We start from the raw sequence: 12,404 nt of genomic DNA on the forward strand, positions 1-12,404 counted from the left end.
ATCAATGAGCAGTGTTGGTTGATTCCCATTATTTTGTTGTTGCACTGTAGGTGCTTCCTCCCCTCTTTCAACTTGCTTATCTAGATTTATTTATTACTTGTGTTTTTTTGGGTGTAGCTAACTACTTCTGATTGAAGTTTTCCTGCAGTACCTTATTTAGGACTGGACATATAGACAGATACTGATTAAATTTGGTTTATCATGGGCTATTCTATTTTCTCCATCTATTGGGATTGAAAGCTTTGCTAGTATTGTAGTCTGGGCTGTCTGTGGTCTCTTAAGAGTTTGTAGAACATCTCACATTAGAGTCCTTATTGAAAAGTCAGGTGTTATTCTAATAAGTCTGCTTTTACATGTTACTCTGTTTTTTTCTTTTGAAGTTTTTAATATTTTTATTTTTTTTGTTTAGTGCTTTGATTATTAGATGATGTGGGGAATTTCTTTTCTGGTCTAGTCTATTTGGTGTTATATGTGCTTATTATACCTTGAAGGGCTCCATCTTCTTTAGGTTAAGGAAATTTTCTTCTGTGATTTTGTTGAAAATATTTTCTGTGCATTTGATCTAGGTTTCTTTTAGTGTCCCAGATTTCCTGGATTTTTCATGCTTGCCTTTGTGATCCATTATCATCATGTTTGGACATGGTGGTGTACAAGCAGACATTGTGCTTGTGGAGAAGGAGCTTAGAGTTCTACATCTTGATCTGCAGGCAGCAAAAGGAGTCCGTGTCCACACTGGGCATTGCTTGAGCATATCAGACCTCAAAGCCTACCCCCACAGTGACACACTTTCTCCATCCTACTCCACACCCACTAAAGCCCACACCTACCACTATGATGCCACACCTCCTAATAGTACCACTCCTTGTGGCAGCCATTTTCTTCCAAACCACCACACTCCAGATTCTTAGCAGTTTTTGGCATTACTTGTCTTCTTAATGATATCTAATATCACCAGGATGAGATGGAATGTGGATGTACTTTTAATCTTCATGTTTCTGGTTCTTTAAGATGTTAGAAATTTTGAAGTCTGATTTGTGAGTGGCTGATACCACTGTTCTGGTGAGGTCAGGGAATCTCGTGTAGTGATTTCCAGAGTTGCAGATGTTGCTGCTTACTGTCCTAGGAGCTGTATACACATAGACCAGTCATGTGGCTGGGTTCCTTTGATATATGTGACAGAGATGGTGAAAATCTTCCAGAGAAAATTCACCTGCACTTTTATAGCCATCAATACCTCATATTGATATTTTTTAGTTCAAATATGACTTTACTTGATGCAAAAGCAAAATGACCTTTGCTCAAACCCTAATTACTACTTAAGAACATTCAAGCATCCTAAAACATGCAATAATGTTAAGCTTCAGAGGGCACTTAAGTATGGACCTGGTGGCCATGTTTTTACATGTGGGTTGGAATATTATTTGGAAAGAAGGCTGATTATATTAGGTTAATTTTTAGAGCATGATTTAGTGCTGCATCTGAATCTTTTATGGGAATTGCAATTGCCCCTTTGCTTCACTTTTCTTAATATGATTATCTTAGCATACAGTGAAATATAAACAAGCAGAAATACATCTGATAGAAGCAGGATGGTGGCTTCTCTCTTATCTCAGCTGGAAAAATATGTGGTAGCATTAAAAGTGACACTTACATGGCCCTGTTAGCTTGAAAAGGGTTTGTAGGGAGAAATTTCTTACATAGAGAGGTTTTTATTTTTTTTAAGTTGTTTTAAATAATTGTGGTTATATCTTTGGTAATATAGTATTTTTATTTATTTGGGGAATAAGTGGATATTTTGTGCATAATTATGCTTTTGGTGTCTCCCTCAGAGTAAATCTATTCTTTCTAGTAATTTTTGTATTTGGAAAGTGTTGGGGTGTGTTGAGGGGAATTGCCTCTGAAAGCCATCTGAATCTGTTTAAAGACCTCTTTCCCACTACAGTGGGAATAATCGTAGATGTGTCAGCAGAGGGACTCAGCAAGTGGCTCCCTTTAGAGTTCCTCACTCTTCAGACACATTAGTTTTAATGCACTAATCATTAAAGACTGACAATTATAATTCACATTTTAGAGGTACAGATCTCCAGGTTCCTGTCCTGTGTCTTAACTCTAGCCAACCACACAGATTATTGGTAAAAACTAAATTGTATTCTTATTGCCTCCTTGGATACTTTAATTGGCATTGGAGAGCCAGGTCTGAAAATGTATTTGGACAAAATAACTGAGCTCTGAGTGACTGTATTTTCTATGTTGTTCAGTTTGCTACAGAAGATTACACCACCGGCATATTGCTAAACTCCCTTGAAATCACAAAATGTGGGCCTGCAGCCTCCATGCCTGTGTTACTCTCACAAAGTATACGGGGCATCTTCCAAACAGGGGTTTTCCGAATTCCTTGAATATTTTCATTTTTCTGAAGGATATGCATAAAGTATCCTATTTTTTTATTTTCTTCTTATTTAGATCTAGCCATGTCAAATGCTGAAGGAATTTTCTTATGTAAGCAATTCTGCTTCCTGTGTTTTATAAGGTAGTCATTCTGATTGCCATCCATATTTTCAAGTTAACTAGTCTGTTTAAGTTTTAATCTTTTATTAATTTGTGCGTGTTCCTGTAAGTAGTATATGCATGTGTGTGTGTATACATGTAAAATACATGAGTGTGTTCACATGCCATGATACAGATGTTGAAATTAGAGGCCAACTTTCAGGAAATGATTCTTTCCTTCCTCTGTACAGTCCCAGGGTCAAACTCAGGTTGCTAGGTTTGTGCTGTAGGCATCTTTCTCAGCTAAGCCACTTCACTAGCCTTATCTGAATGTTTAAGACAGAGTCTCACTAGATGCCTAGGCTGACCTTAAACTCCGATGTCTAAGCCTCCTGGATGTTGAGACTACAAGTGTACAACATCTATCCCAGCCTATTAAGGTTCTTTTGGAAAACTAGAATAACTGTCTGATATGTATGTATGTAGAATCTATGGAGAACATGCAAAATGAATATACATGGATAGGAATTCTACCCATCTGGGCTGCTCAACAATTCCATATTTTTTAAAAAATATTTTTAAATGATTTTAAAATAATTTTAATGATTTAATAAAATACAGTTACATCACTTCACCTCCCTTTCCTCCAGTCTATCCCAGATATATTCCCCTTAACCTTTCACATACACAGCCCTCAGGTTGATAATCTCTTTAACTTTGATTATATTACTGCATATACATGTGAGTGTGGGTATGTTCGTGTACACACAAACACATATAAATAGAACCGGCTGGATCCATTCTGTCTGTTTGTATATGGTTTCACGTCTAATTATTCTACAGTGTATAATCTAGAAGGGGCCTCATTGCTGGGAGAGGCTAATTCTCCTTCACCAAGCAGGCAATAGTTGCCTGTACTTTATTGTTTATGGATGGGACCCCATGAAAATTTGCCCCTTCCATGTAAACATGACAATTGATATTGCCATTGTTCTAGTCATATTATGAAGGTGTTTCTAAAAGACCTGTTGCATAGTAGACAGCTTGGTATTTTTGCTCTTACAATCTTTCCATCCACTCTTCTATGATGTTCTCTGAGCCACAGATGCAGGAGCTCCAGTGAAGATTTATCTGTTCGGGTTGGGCTCCCCACAGCCCAGTGATGTCTGCCTTGTGTTCAATTGAGTTTTTCCATGATGGTTTCCATATGCTGGAATAGGAAGCTGTGAGTAGGGGTGCCAGCTACATTTACCTGTGGGTATAAGGATAAGATTCAGAATTTAGTATTGACTTATTCTGTTCTAATAGATTCTTTTCTAAAGTCCATAACCTCATTAGTCCCAAGAAGGTGGCTAGGTTTCTCATACCAGACATGGTTTACCTTCAATGGAGTGAGCCTTAGGTGCAATTAGAGAGTTGTTGGTTGTTACTTCTATGTAAATTCCACTTCTTGCACTTTAGGCATATCTTGCCATCCTTGTAATTGTCCTTGCTCATAGGGGCCACAGCTGGATAGAATTGTGTTGTCTCCTTCCTTGGCAGCTTTCATACTATTTCTGGAACCATAACCACAGAAAAGAGGATTTCATGTTAGAGCAAGCTGATGTTACCTAAGCCCTTGTGTCCTAAGTGTGGGGTCTTCAGTACTAGGGGCACGTCCTTAACCCTTGAGAAACAAACAAGGATACATTGTTAATCCATATTATTTTTGGAATCACTTTAAAATTCTCCTTTGTTCATTATTTTATCTAAAGTTGAACTGAGACATATATAGTTTTTAAAATGAGACATGAAACACAAGGATAGTTATGCACAATATGTTATATATCTGTACCATTTCCATGTCTAGACTTACATATATTTGTGAATGTTTGTGTCCATACTTAGGGATGTATATGTAAAAGGAGTCCTTAATTCATCTAGATAATTAAAGGCTGGAGTCAGATATAGAGGGAAATGCTGAGAGATCAGAGAGAAGGAGCAAGCCACAGCACACCTTGCCTCTTAACCGTATCTGCAGAGAAGAGAGCGATTTCCTGTTTGTCCCTGCTTATATACTGTTACTGCCTAGCTATGCCACTTCCTGTTTGTCTGTACAGACCTCCAGACCTCTATGGTTAGCTAGTGGCAAGTTCCATTCTCTGACACCCAGACAGGCTTTATTTGTGCAAGAAAGAGATCACCACATGTATACAACTTCAAACTTCACACAGCATAGCTATTCATTTCAGTGTATGATTATTTTAAAAATTTTATGTGGTTATAGATGTAGGAATTGAATACTGACAATTCATGATTTTAGGGTTAAAAAAAAGCTAGTTCAACAGGTCTGTATCCTATGTATTCTATTTTCTATTGACCATTAGAATATATAATTCTATAAACAGGGAAATGGCCACCCATCCCAGAGGGATGATTGGTAGTTAATGGTTTCTGTAGGAAAGAGTGTCATTTTCTTCAGTGGTACAGAAACTGAAAAGTAACCCATGGTCTGGTAAGTATCCTCCCACCCATGTTCATGCAAACAAATTTGGTTAAATTCTGTGGGTCTCATATAAACAAGACATGAAGGTAGCAGGGTAGCCGTGCTGGTGAGAAGGAGGATTGGGGAAAGAGGAGGAGGGTCATAGGGGTGAAAATTGCTAAAACCACAATGTAAATGGATGGAGTTGTGAAGGAATAAATGCTAAAAATAGAAAAAAGAACAAACATCAAAATATTCTTATAACACTTTTCACCTGATACATGATATTAATTACTAGCTAGTAATTAGGCTTTTCTTTCTATTACATTGGTAGGAGGGATATTCCTCATGGAGATAGTATGACCTGTTATAACTTTACAGAGTTCTCATTCTTATAAAAAATTTAATGTTTCAACATTTTTGAAAAACTAGGTGTTTCTAAACACTATCCAGAAGGATAGTATTTTCTCTAGAAAGCATTTTGTTGGATTTTAAGACTAATTTTTAAAGCATGAGCAGAATAAATAAGCTAAAGATTGATGTAGAAAAATATGACTAGATAATAAAGATGTTTTCACAGTGAACAGTTGTTTACTGTATTTGGCAATGTGTATTGATTTTATTTATTTATTTATTTGTTTGTTTGTTTGTTTATTTATTTATTTTTGTTTTTTTGAGACAGGGTTTCTCTGTGTAGCTTTGGAGCCTATCCTGGCACTCACTCTGGAGACCAGGTTGGCCTCAAACTCACAGAGATCCGCCTGCCTCTGTCTCCCGAGTGCTGGGATTAAAGGTGTGCACCACCAACACCTGGCTGTATTGAATTTTTTTATTTCACAGAAAGTCATATTGTTTTATTTAGAATACTGTGTGTAATAGATTGAGTTTATGGTCTAAAACATGGCTTTTAACGATGAAATTTAAAAAAACTGCATCTATTAGCCCAGTAATTTGATAGTAGGCTATATATTTACTTTAATTTTCACTTTTTCATCTTAAAATGAAGTTATTATTTGATGGTTTGTTCCAGGGTTACTGTGTAAAATTATGAGCCAAAATGATTATGGTGCAAATGGAAGAAGAGTTTATGGCCTTTTCAAACACTTAAAGTAGTTTCTAAATCAGACTGTGAATTCTACCTCTGAAATGAACCTTCACATTCTGGTTCCTTGTACAAGGCAAATTCTGTGGTGCAACTGAGTGCAGAAAATATAATGAAGGACTAACAGCCTAAGAGAAGAGAGGCCCAGAGCTCACTACTTCTTTGTGTTGGCCTGTTTTATTTTTCTGTCAGGCATCCTGGCTTTCATGTGTGGTGCCTATAGACTGTGGCTTCTTCATGGAGTACCATTACTATTTTGGGGAATTTATTGTCATAGCTTTACAACTCTGGGTCCTTAGACACATAACCAGGAACAGAGAGCAGTAGAGAGATATGTAATTGTATAGAATTGGGGAGAAGGGAGGCCCTCTCTCCAGTGTGAGTGAACAGGGTGAGGTTTTCAAGGGGAAGAAAAGGATGCTTGCTAGAAAAGTAACAGATGTCTGTCTGCTTACATGGGTAGTGTCCTTTGGAGTTTTCTTCATCATTCTTTGCTGTTGAGATCCTGGCATTATGCTGACCTCACCCCCTGACAATTGGCAGGGTGCGCATACTGCATTCCTGGAGATACTTTGTCAGCTCAAAGGGCCCTGTGTTGCATGGCTAGTCATGATTTACATGGCTGCTTAAGGACTGTATGCATGTGCAAGCTTTCACCTTTAAGCGAGAGCCTCACACCTGTTCTGCCCTTCTATCTCTGTTCCCAGTTGGACAACACCTAACCCTACCTTTGCTCCTTTTCGCCAATAAACTCCATGTAGGCTTTGTTGAGTTTTGTGGTTTATGCTTCTTTGCCTGCAGCTACAGAAAACAATTGCCTCGAGTGGGTTGCTGAAGATTTCAGAAATTGGTGCAGGAATTGGACCCTGGATCACATAACTTTTACAATCCCAGTTTACTCTTAACAATGACGGATGTTCTAGGTTAAATTGGGTCTCCCTCCAATACCAATCTTCACTACCTGTAAACATGGAGATTACTTGAAGATAATCAATTTAAAATGCAGTCATCAGGGTAGGTCTTCATCCTGGATGACTGGGCTTCATACATGAGTGGGAAATTTGGAAACTGCTAAGCACAGAGGGAAGAAGATGACAAAGTTAGATGGCTGTTTGTAAAAAGCCTGGAACAGAACCAACCCTGTGCATTGTCCTCCATGGGAAGCAGCCCTGTTTGACTTCTGGTCTTCAGAACTCTGAGGTAACAATAGGTGGTATTTTTTTTTTTTTTTTTTTTTTTTAATGAATAGTGCTCTGGACAGCTCTGCCTACAATTGGAGTGTCACACAGTGAATCATAATATCTGTTTTCTGGTTTTCCACCTTTCCTTCCTCTTCTTTCTCCTGCTCTCTGACAGCTACTGAGAAGAGATGGTGTATGCCATTCAGTCTTTTGCACAATCTAAATAATTTTTTAAGCTATCAAGTAATTTCTCTCTAATAAAGATCTCAAATCACTGGTGGTTGGTTTATTAAAGGAGAAAAATAGTTATTGGTATTATATATTAACTTAGACGGTTTTAATTAAAACTTTCCTTCAGTTGAGAAACAACATCTTCTGAAGGGAGACTTGCTAAGGAGGATAGTGACATATCACCTGCACTTTGAGTGTCACCTCTGCAGCTCACTGTGTGTATTGGTTCCTCTAGTCCTGAAGCATTCCAGCTGCTGCTTCTTTAAAGCAGGGGATCTTAAGAAAAGTCTTGGGGTTAAATGAGTTAATACTTACAAGATGTCTCTAAGAGAGAATGTGCATGGCAAGTCTCTGTGATAGACTGGCTTGTGTTCCTAATTTACCTCTGCTTCCTTCTTCCTCGGGAGTCTGGTGGAACACTATTGTGAATGTTCCCAGGCGAAACAAAATGTGGCTCATCATTTACTCTACTTGTCTATTTCTAACCAGTATCACTGCTAACCAGCTTGAGAAATCAGCATTTAAAAGGCTCTCCTATACGTAGAAGGTGTGTATTCACAAGGTTGCTCTTTGTCTCTCAGGGCAAAGAAATGCATGGATCTGTTTCTCTTTTGGCTCGAACTCTTATGCAAACATCTCAGGAATTAACTAAGGTAGGGTTACCCAGAAAGCACAGCACAGTCGCCTTCTCTCTGCCTCGTTTATCCAAGAACGCAGCTCTGGGGTTATTTTAGGTCCTTTATCTTTAACTCCTGGGCACCGGTAGGATGAATGCCCTTTGTACAGGCAGTGCACCTGGGAAATGCCGCTGGAGGCTCGCTAATGAAAGCCCAGCAAAGAACAAAAAGCAAGCTGTGAGGTCTTCCGGCTGTGTTTGTGATGATAATGTTGAGAAGCCGGCTCAAACCTGAGCACACCTTTTTAACAACCTGCTCCAACATATGTTTCTCACTTCCAACCCTTGCTGGATCAGTGGGACTATATTTAATGGTAACCTTGCAGGCGGATAGCCTATCTCAGTGGTGTTATCGCCAGGACAGTAATTTACAGCTTATGTACCGGCATAAGTCAGGCTGAAATTGGCTTTGTTGTCCTTGGGAACTTTGCCGAGTTTCCAAGGTCACAACTGCAAACAACTTGAGCAGGTTGTTTATAATAATTTGAAAATTGTTCTTGTGCTTTATCTGAGGATGAACTACAAATAAAATCTAGTCATTTGCAATGTTTTCGAAATTTCTCCAAAATGTTTATGGAATGCTGTTTGTGCCAGTGGCCACTGCTTCTTTATTTACGCTTATGCAGCTGCAGATATTTTGCTAATTTTGTGGGAGACTACTTTGAAATATTTTATACAGATTTTCGTTTTTTGTTTGTTTTGTGTTTTTTTGAGACAGGGTTTCTCTCTGTAGCAGTCCTGGCATCAAATTCCCATTTTTAACTCAGCCTTTTCTTCCATTTCATAAGTGGACCAAGTGAATTTAAACAGTAGCCTAGGGACTACGGTGATAACAGACGTGGAGGTTTGCCCTTGAGTCCCTGACATAGAGCTATGTATAATGGCACACCTATACCTTGCATATGGATTCAGACACTGCATGCTGTTTGCTTTGACATCTAACTCCACAGGGCTCCATGTGATCTGGGACAAGAAATATTCCACGTATACCGGGAGGAATTTTCCATTGTATCATTTATCCCTTCAATTTTATGTGAACTTACATATTTTATACTTTATATAGAATTATGAGCAGCAAATTATTCTTCAGAACTACACATATTTTTTATCCTTCAAGCCTGTCAATCAGACATTTTAAAAGGCATTCTCACTCATCGCTTGCTTTCTTAAAATTTTCCACTTCCCTTGTATATTTTCCTTTCACAGGAAGCTTTGGCAGCCTTTATACTGAGCTTCAGCGCTACCTATATTTCCAACTGCTTCTTAAACAATCCACGCACAACACAGGCAGCAAAATCAATACCATTTTAGTTCTTTCTACCAGCCAAGCTCTCTATAAGGCTCTGCGGTGTTCCCAGAAATCAGGGTTGACCCTTATCTTCTGGGGATCTATCACATCACATACAAAGGGTTTTAATAAGGCACAGTGGAATCATGACTAATGAGTGAAAATAAGGAGGGGGTTAGATCATGGCTTCTCCTTGGTGGGGGCTGGGAAACATGGGAAAAGTGTGGGAGTATGGATGAGCTTTCACACAGGATTAAAGCCAAAGAGGAGCTTTAGGACAGTGAGGACTGTAGCTGCTGCAGAGACCTGGGTCAGTCAGGGAGTTTCTAGGATGTATGTAGGGCAACTGCAGGTGAGACAGGAAAGGCTGCCCAGTCTCGTTCGCCTGTACAGAGGTGTGCATGCCAGATAGGAGAGGGAATGCAATGCAGTGGGAAGACATGGGATGGTAAATTGTTCCTATCAGCTTGAATGGGTGGGTTAAGACACAGGGAGATTTATAAAGTTCATTTGTTTGTTTGTGAGACTATTTGCAGGGACCCCTACATCTTGAGAATTTTGAGCTAATATATGGATTAATCTCTTGATTTATAATGTAAATAGACAGTGGAAAGGTGTTAGAAAGAGAAAATGAGGATCGTGTTCTTGGTGCTCAATATCCTGCTTCATCCCATGCTTATATTTCTTTTGCTATGTTTCTTGTCTACTGTGAGGGCTGGGAAGTTGCTCTACTACACTATTCCACTGCCATAATCTTCCCACAAAGCACATGGTGCCAACCATAGTGTAAGCCTCAAATCCAAATGCCTGTACCCAAGTAATCATTTCCTTATTAAAGTTGTCCTGGCTATGTTCTGGCCACAATGACATAAAAGTCACTAATACCTATAGTAAAGTAGGTTGTGTGTCATGAGGAAGATACTTACGAAACAGGGAAAGATGGCATATCAGTTACATTTCTGTTGCTGTGATAAAGCAATGACCAAGGCAACATCTGGATGCCAGAATGATGAGTCTTTCATGATGGGGAAGCATAGAGTTTGCAGGAAACTGAAAGCTCAAATCCTCAACCACAGGTATGAAGCAGAGAGGGACAAAGGAAAGCCACTTGTGGATTTAAACTCCCAAAGCCCACCCATAGTGTTATACTTCCTCTAGTAATGCCAGACTACCTAAACTTCACTCAGACAGTACCACCAACTGGGGACCAAGTATTCAGTATGTGTGGCTTTTGTGGGCATTCTCATTCAAACTGTTACCCATGGACTTTGGAGGAATGATGGGCATAAGGACGGGCCAGTGCCATGGGTATGACTGAGACATCTTTGAAGGTCCCCTGACACATGTAACACACATACACACACACACACACACACACACACACACACACACACAGAGAGAGAGAGAGAGAGAGAGAGAGAGAGAGAGAGAGAGAGAGAGAGAGAGAAGAGAGGAGAAGGGCTTAGGTGCAGATAGTTTTTTTTTTTATATTTTTCCCAACACAGACTATCTTTTGACTTTTGATAATAGTCATCATAACAGCTATCACAGCTATGATATGATAGGTCATTGTGGTTTTGTTCTGCATTTCTCTCACAATTAGTAATGATTTCATAACCTGTCCATTTGTGTATTTTTTTTAAAATTCCTGTTCAGTTCCCTTGCTGATTTTTGATTGGTTGTTTATATTTGCCATTAAATATTAATTCATTCTATATTTTGAGCGTTGTCTCCCTTTAAGATATATATTTTACAAATAATTTGTCTCATTTTAAGTTGTAATTTGGTTTATTGGCTTCTTAGTCATACAGAACCTTTTCACTGAATCCTATTTGTTTATCTAAAAAGAATGAGAGCCTTTCAATGCTGAAAGGTATTTTTCTCTGTCTTTTTCCAAAAGCAGATGGTTTCCGGATTTAGGTTAAGCATTTGGTACATTTTGAGATGAATCTTGTTAGGGCTTAAGACAGAGTTCATATTTTATTCTTTTTCATGTAGGTACTTAGATTTCCCAACACTATGAAAGAGACAGGTTTTCACTCATTGCATCTTTTGGTGCCTTTGTCAAAGATTAGTTGACTGTATACATGTGGGTTTACAATTGGTCCGAGTATTTTTTATTAAGATAACTTTGAGCTATAATTTGAAATTTGGAACTTCATTCTTCAGCTCCCTTTCTCCTTTTAGGCTTGCTCTTTCAGTTCTTTGGAGATCCCATATGATTTTTAGGATTGTCTTTATTTTTGTGAAAATACCACTGGTATTTTCTGACTTACTGAACCTGTTAGACTGCTTTCAGTGCTACAGTTATTTTAACAACTTTAGCTATAGTCTAGGGTGTTGTATCTATAGACCCATGCATTTTGTAAACAGACAATATTTTCTCCTTTCCAACTTTATTATCTTTCATTCATATTGTCTTGCCTATTTGAATTGGCTTCCAATGCTATGGTAAACAGAGGTAGAGAGAGTGCACATACTTACCTTGTTTCTGCTCTTAGGAGAAAAGCCTTCACCCCTTATCACGAAGCATGATGTTGACTGTGGGCTTGTCTTACATTGCTATATTACTCAGAAGTGCCTGTCTTTTTGATACCCACTATGGTGAGAATTTTTGATCATAAAAATGTGTTGAATTTTTGTCTACTACTTCTTTTGCATCTTGAGATGATCATATAGTTTTTGTCCTTTATTCTCTTAGTGAGACATATCATATGCATTAATTTGTGCATATTGAACCCTCCTGTATTCAGGAGATAAATCCCACTTCATTCACAGTGCATGACTCTTTCAATGTGTTCTTGAATTTGGTTCACTGCTATTTTGTTGAGTGTTTTGATATCTATATTCATCAGAGGGAAGACCTATAAATTTCTTACTTGGTGTGTAACCTTGTATGGTCTTGATATTATAAACTGAGTTTGGAAGTGTTCCTTCCTTTTCACATTTTTGGGGGGTAATATTTGAAAAGGATT

The sequence above is a fragment of the Cricetulus griseus genome, chromosome 2 (assembly GCF_003668045.3).
Source record: "Cricetulus griseus strain 17A/GY chromosome 2, alternate assembly CriGri-PICRH-1.0, whole genome shotgun sequence".
Classification (NCBI taxonomy): domain Eukaryota; kingdom Metazoa; phylum Chordata; class Mammalia; order Rodentia; family Cricetidae; genus Cricetulus; species Cricetulus griseus.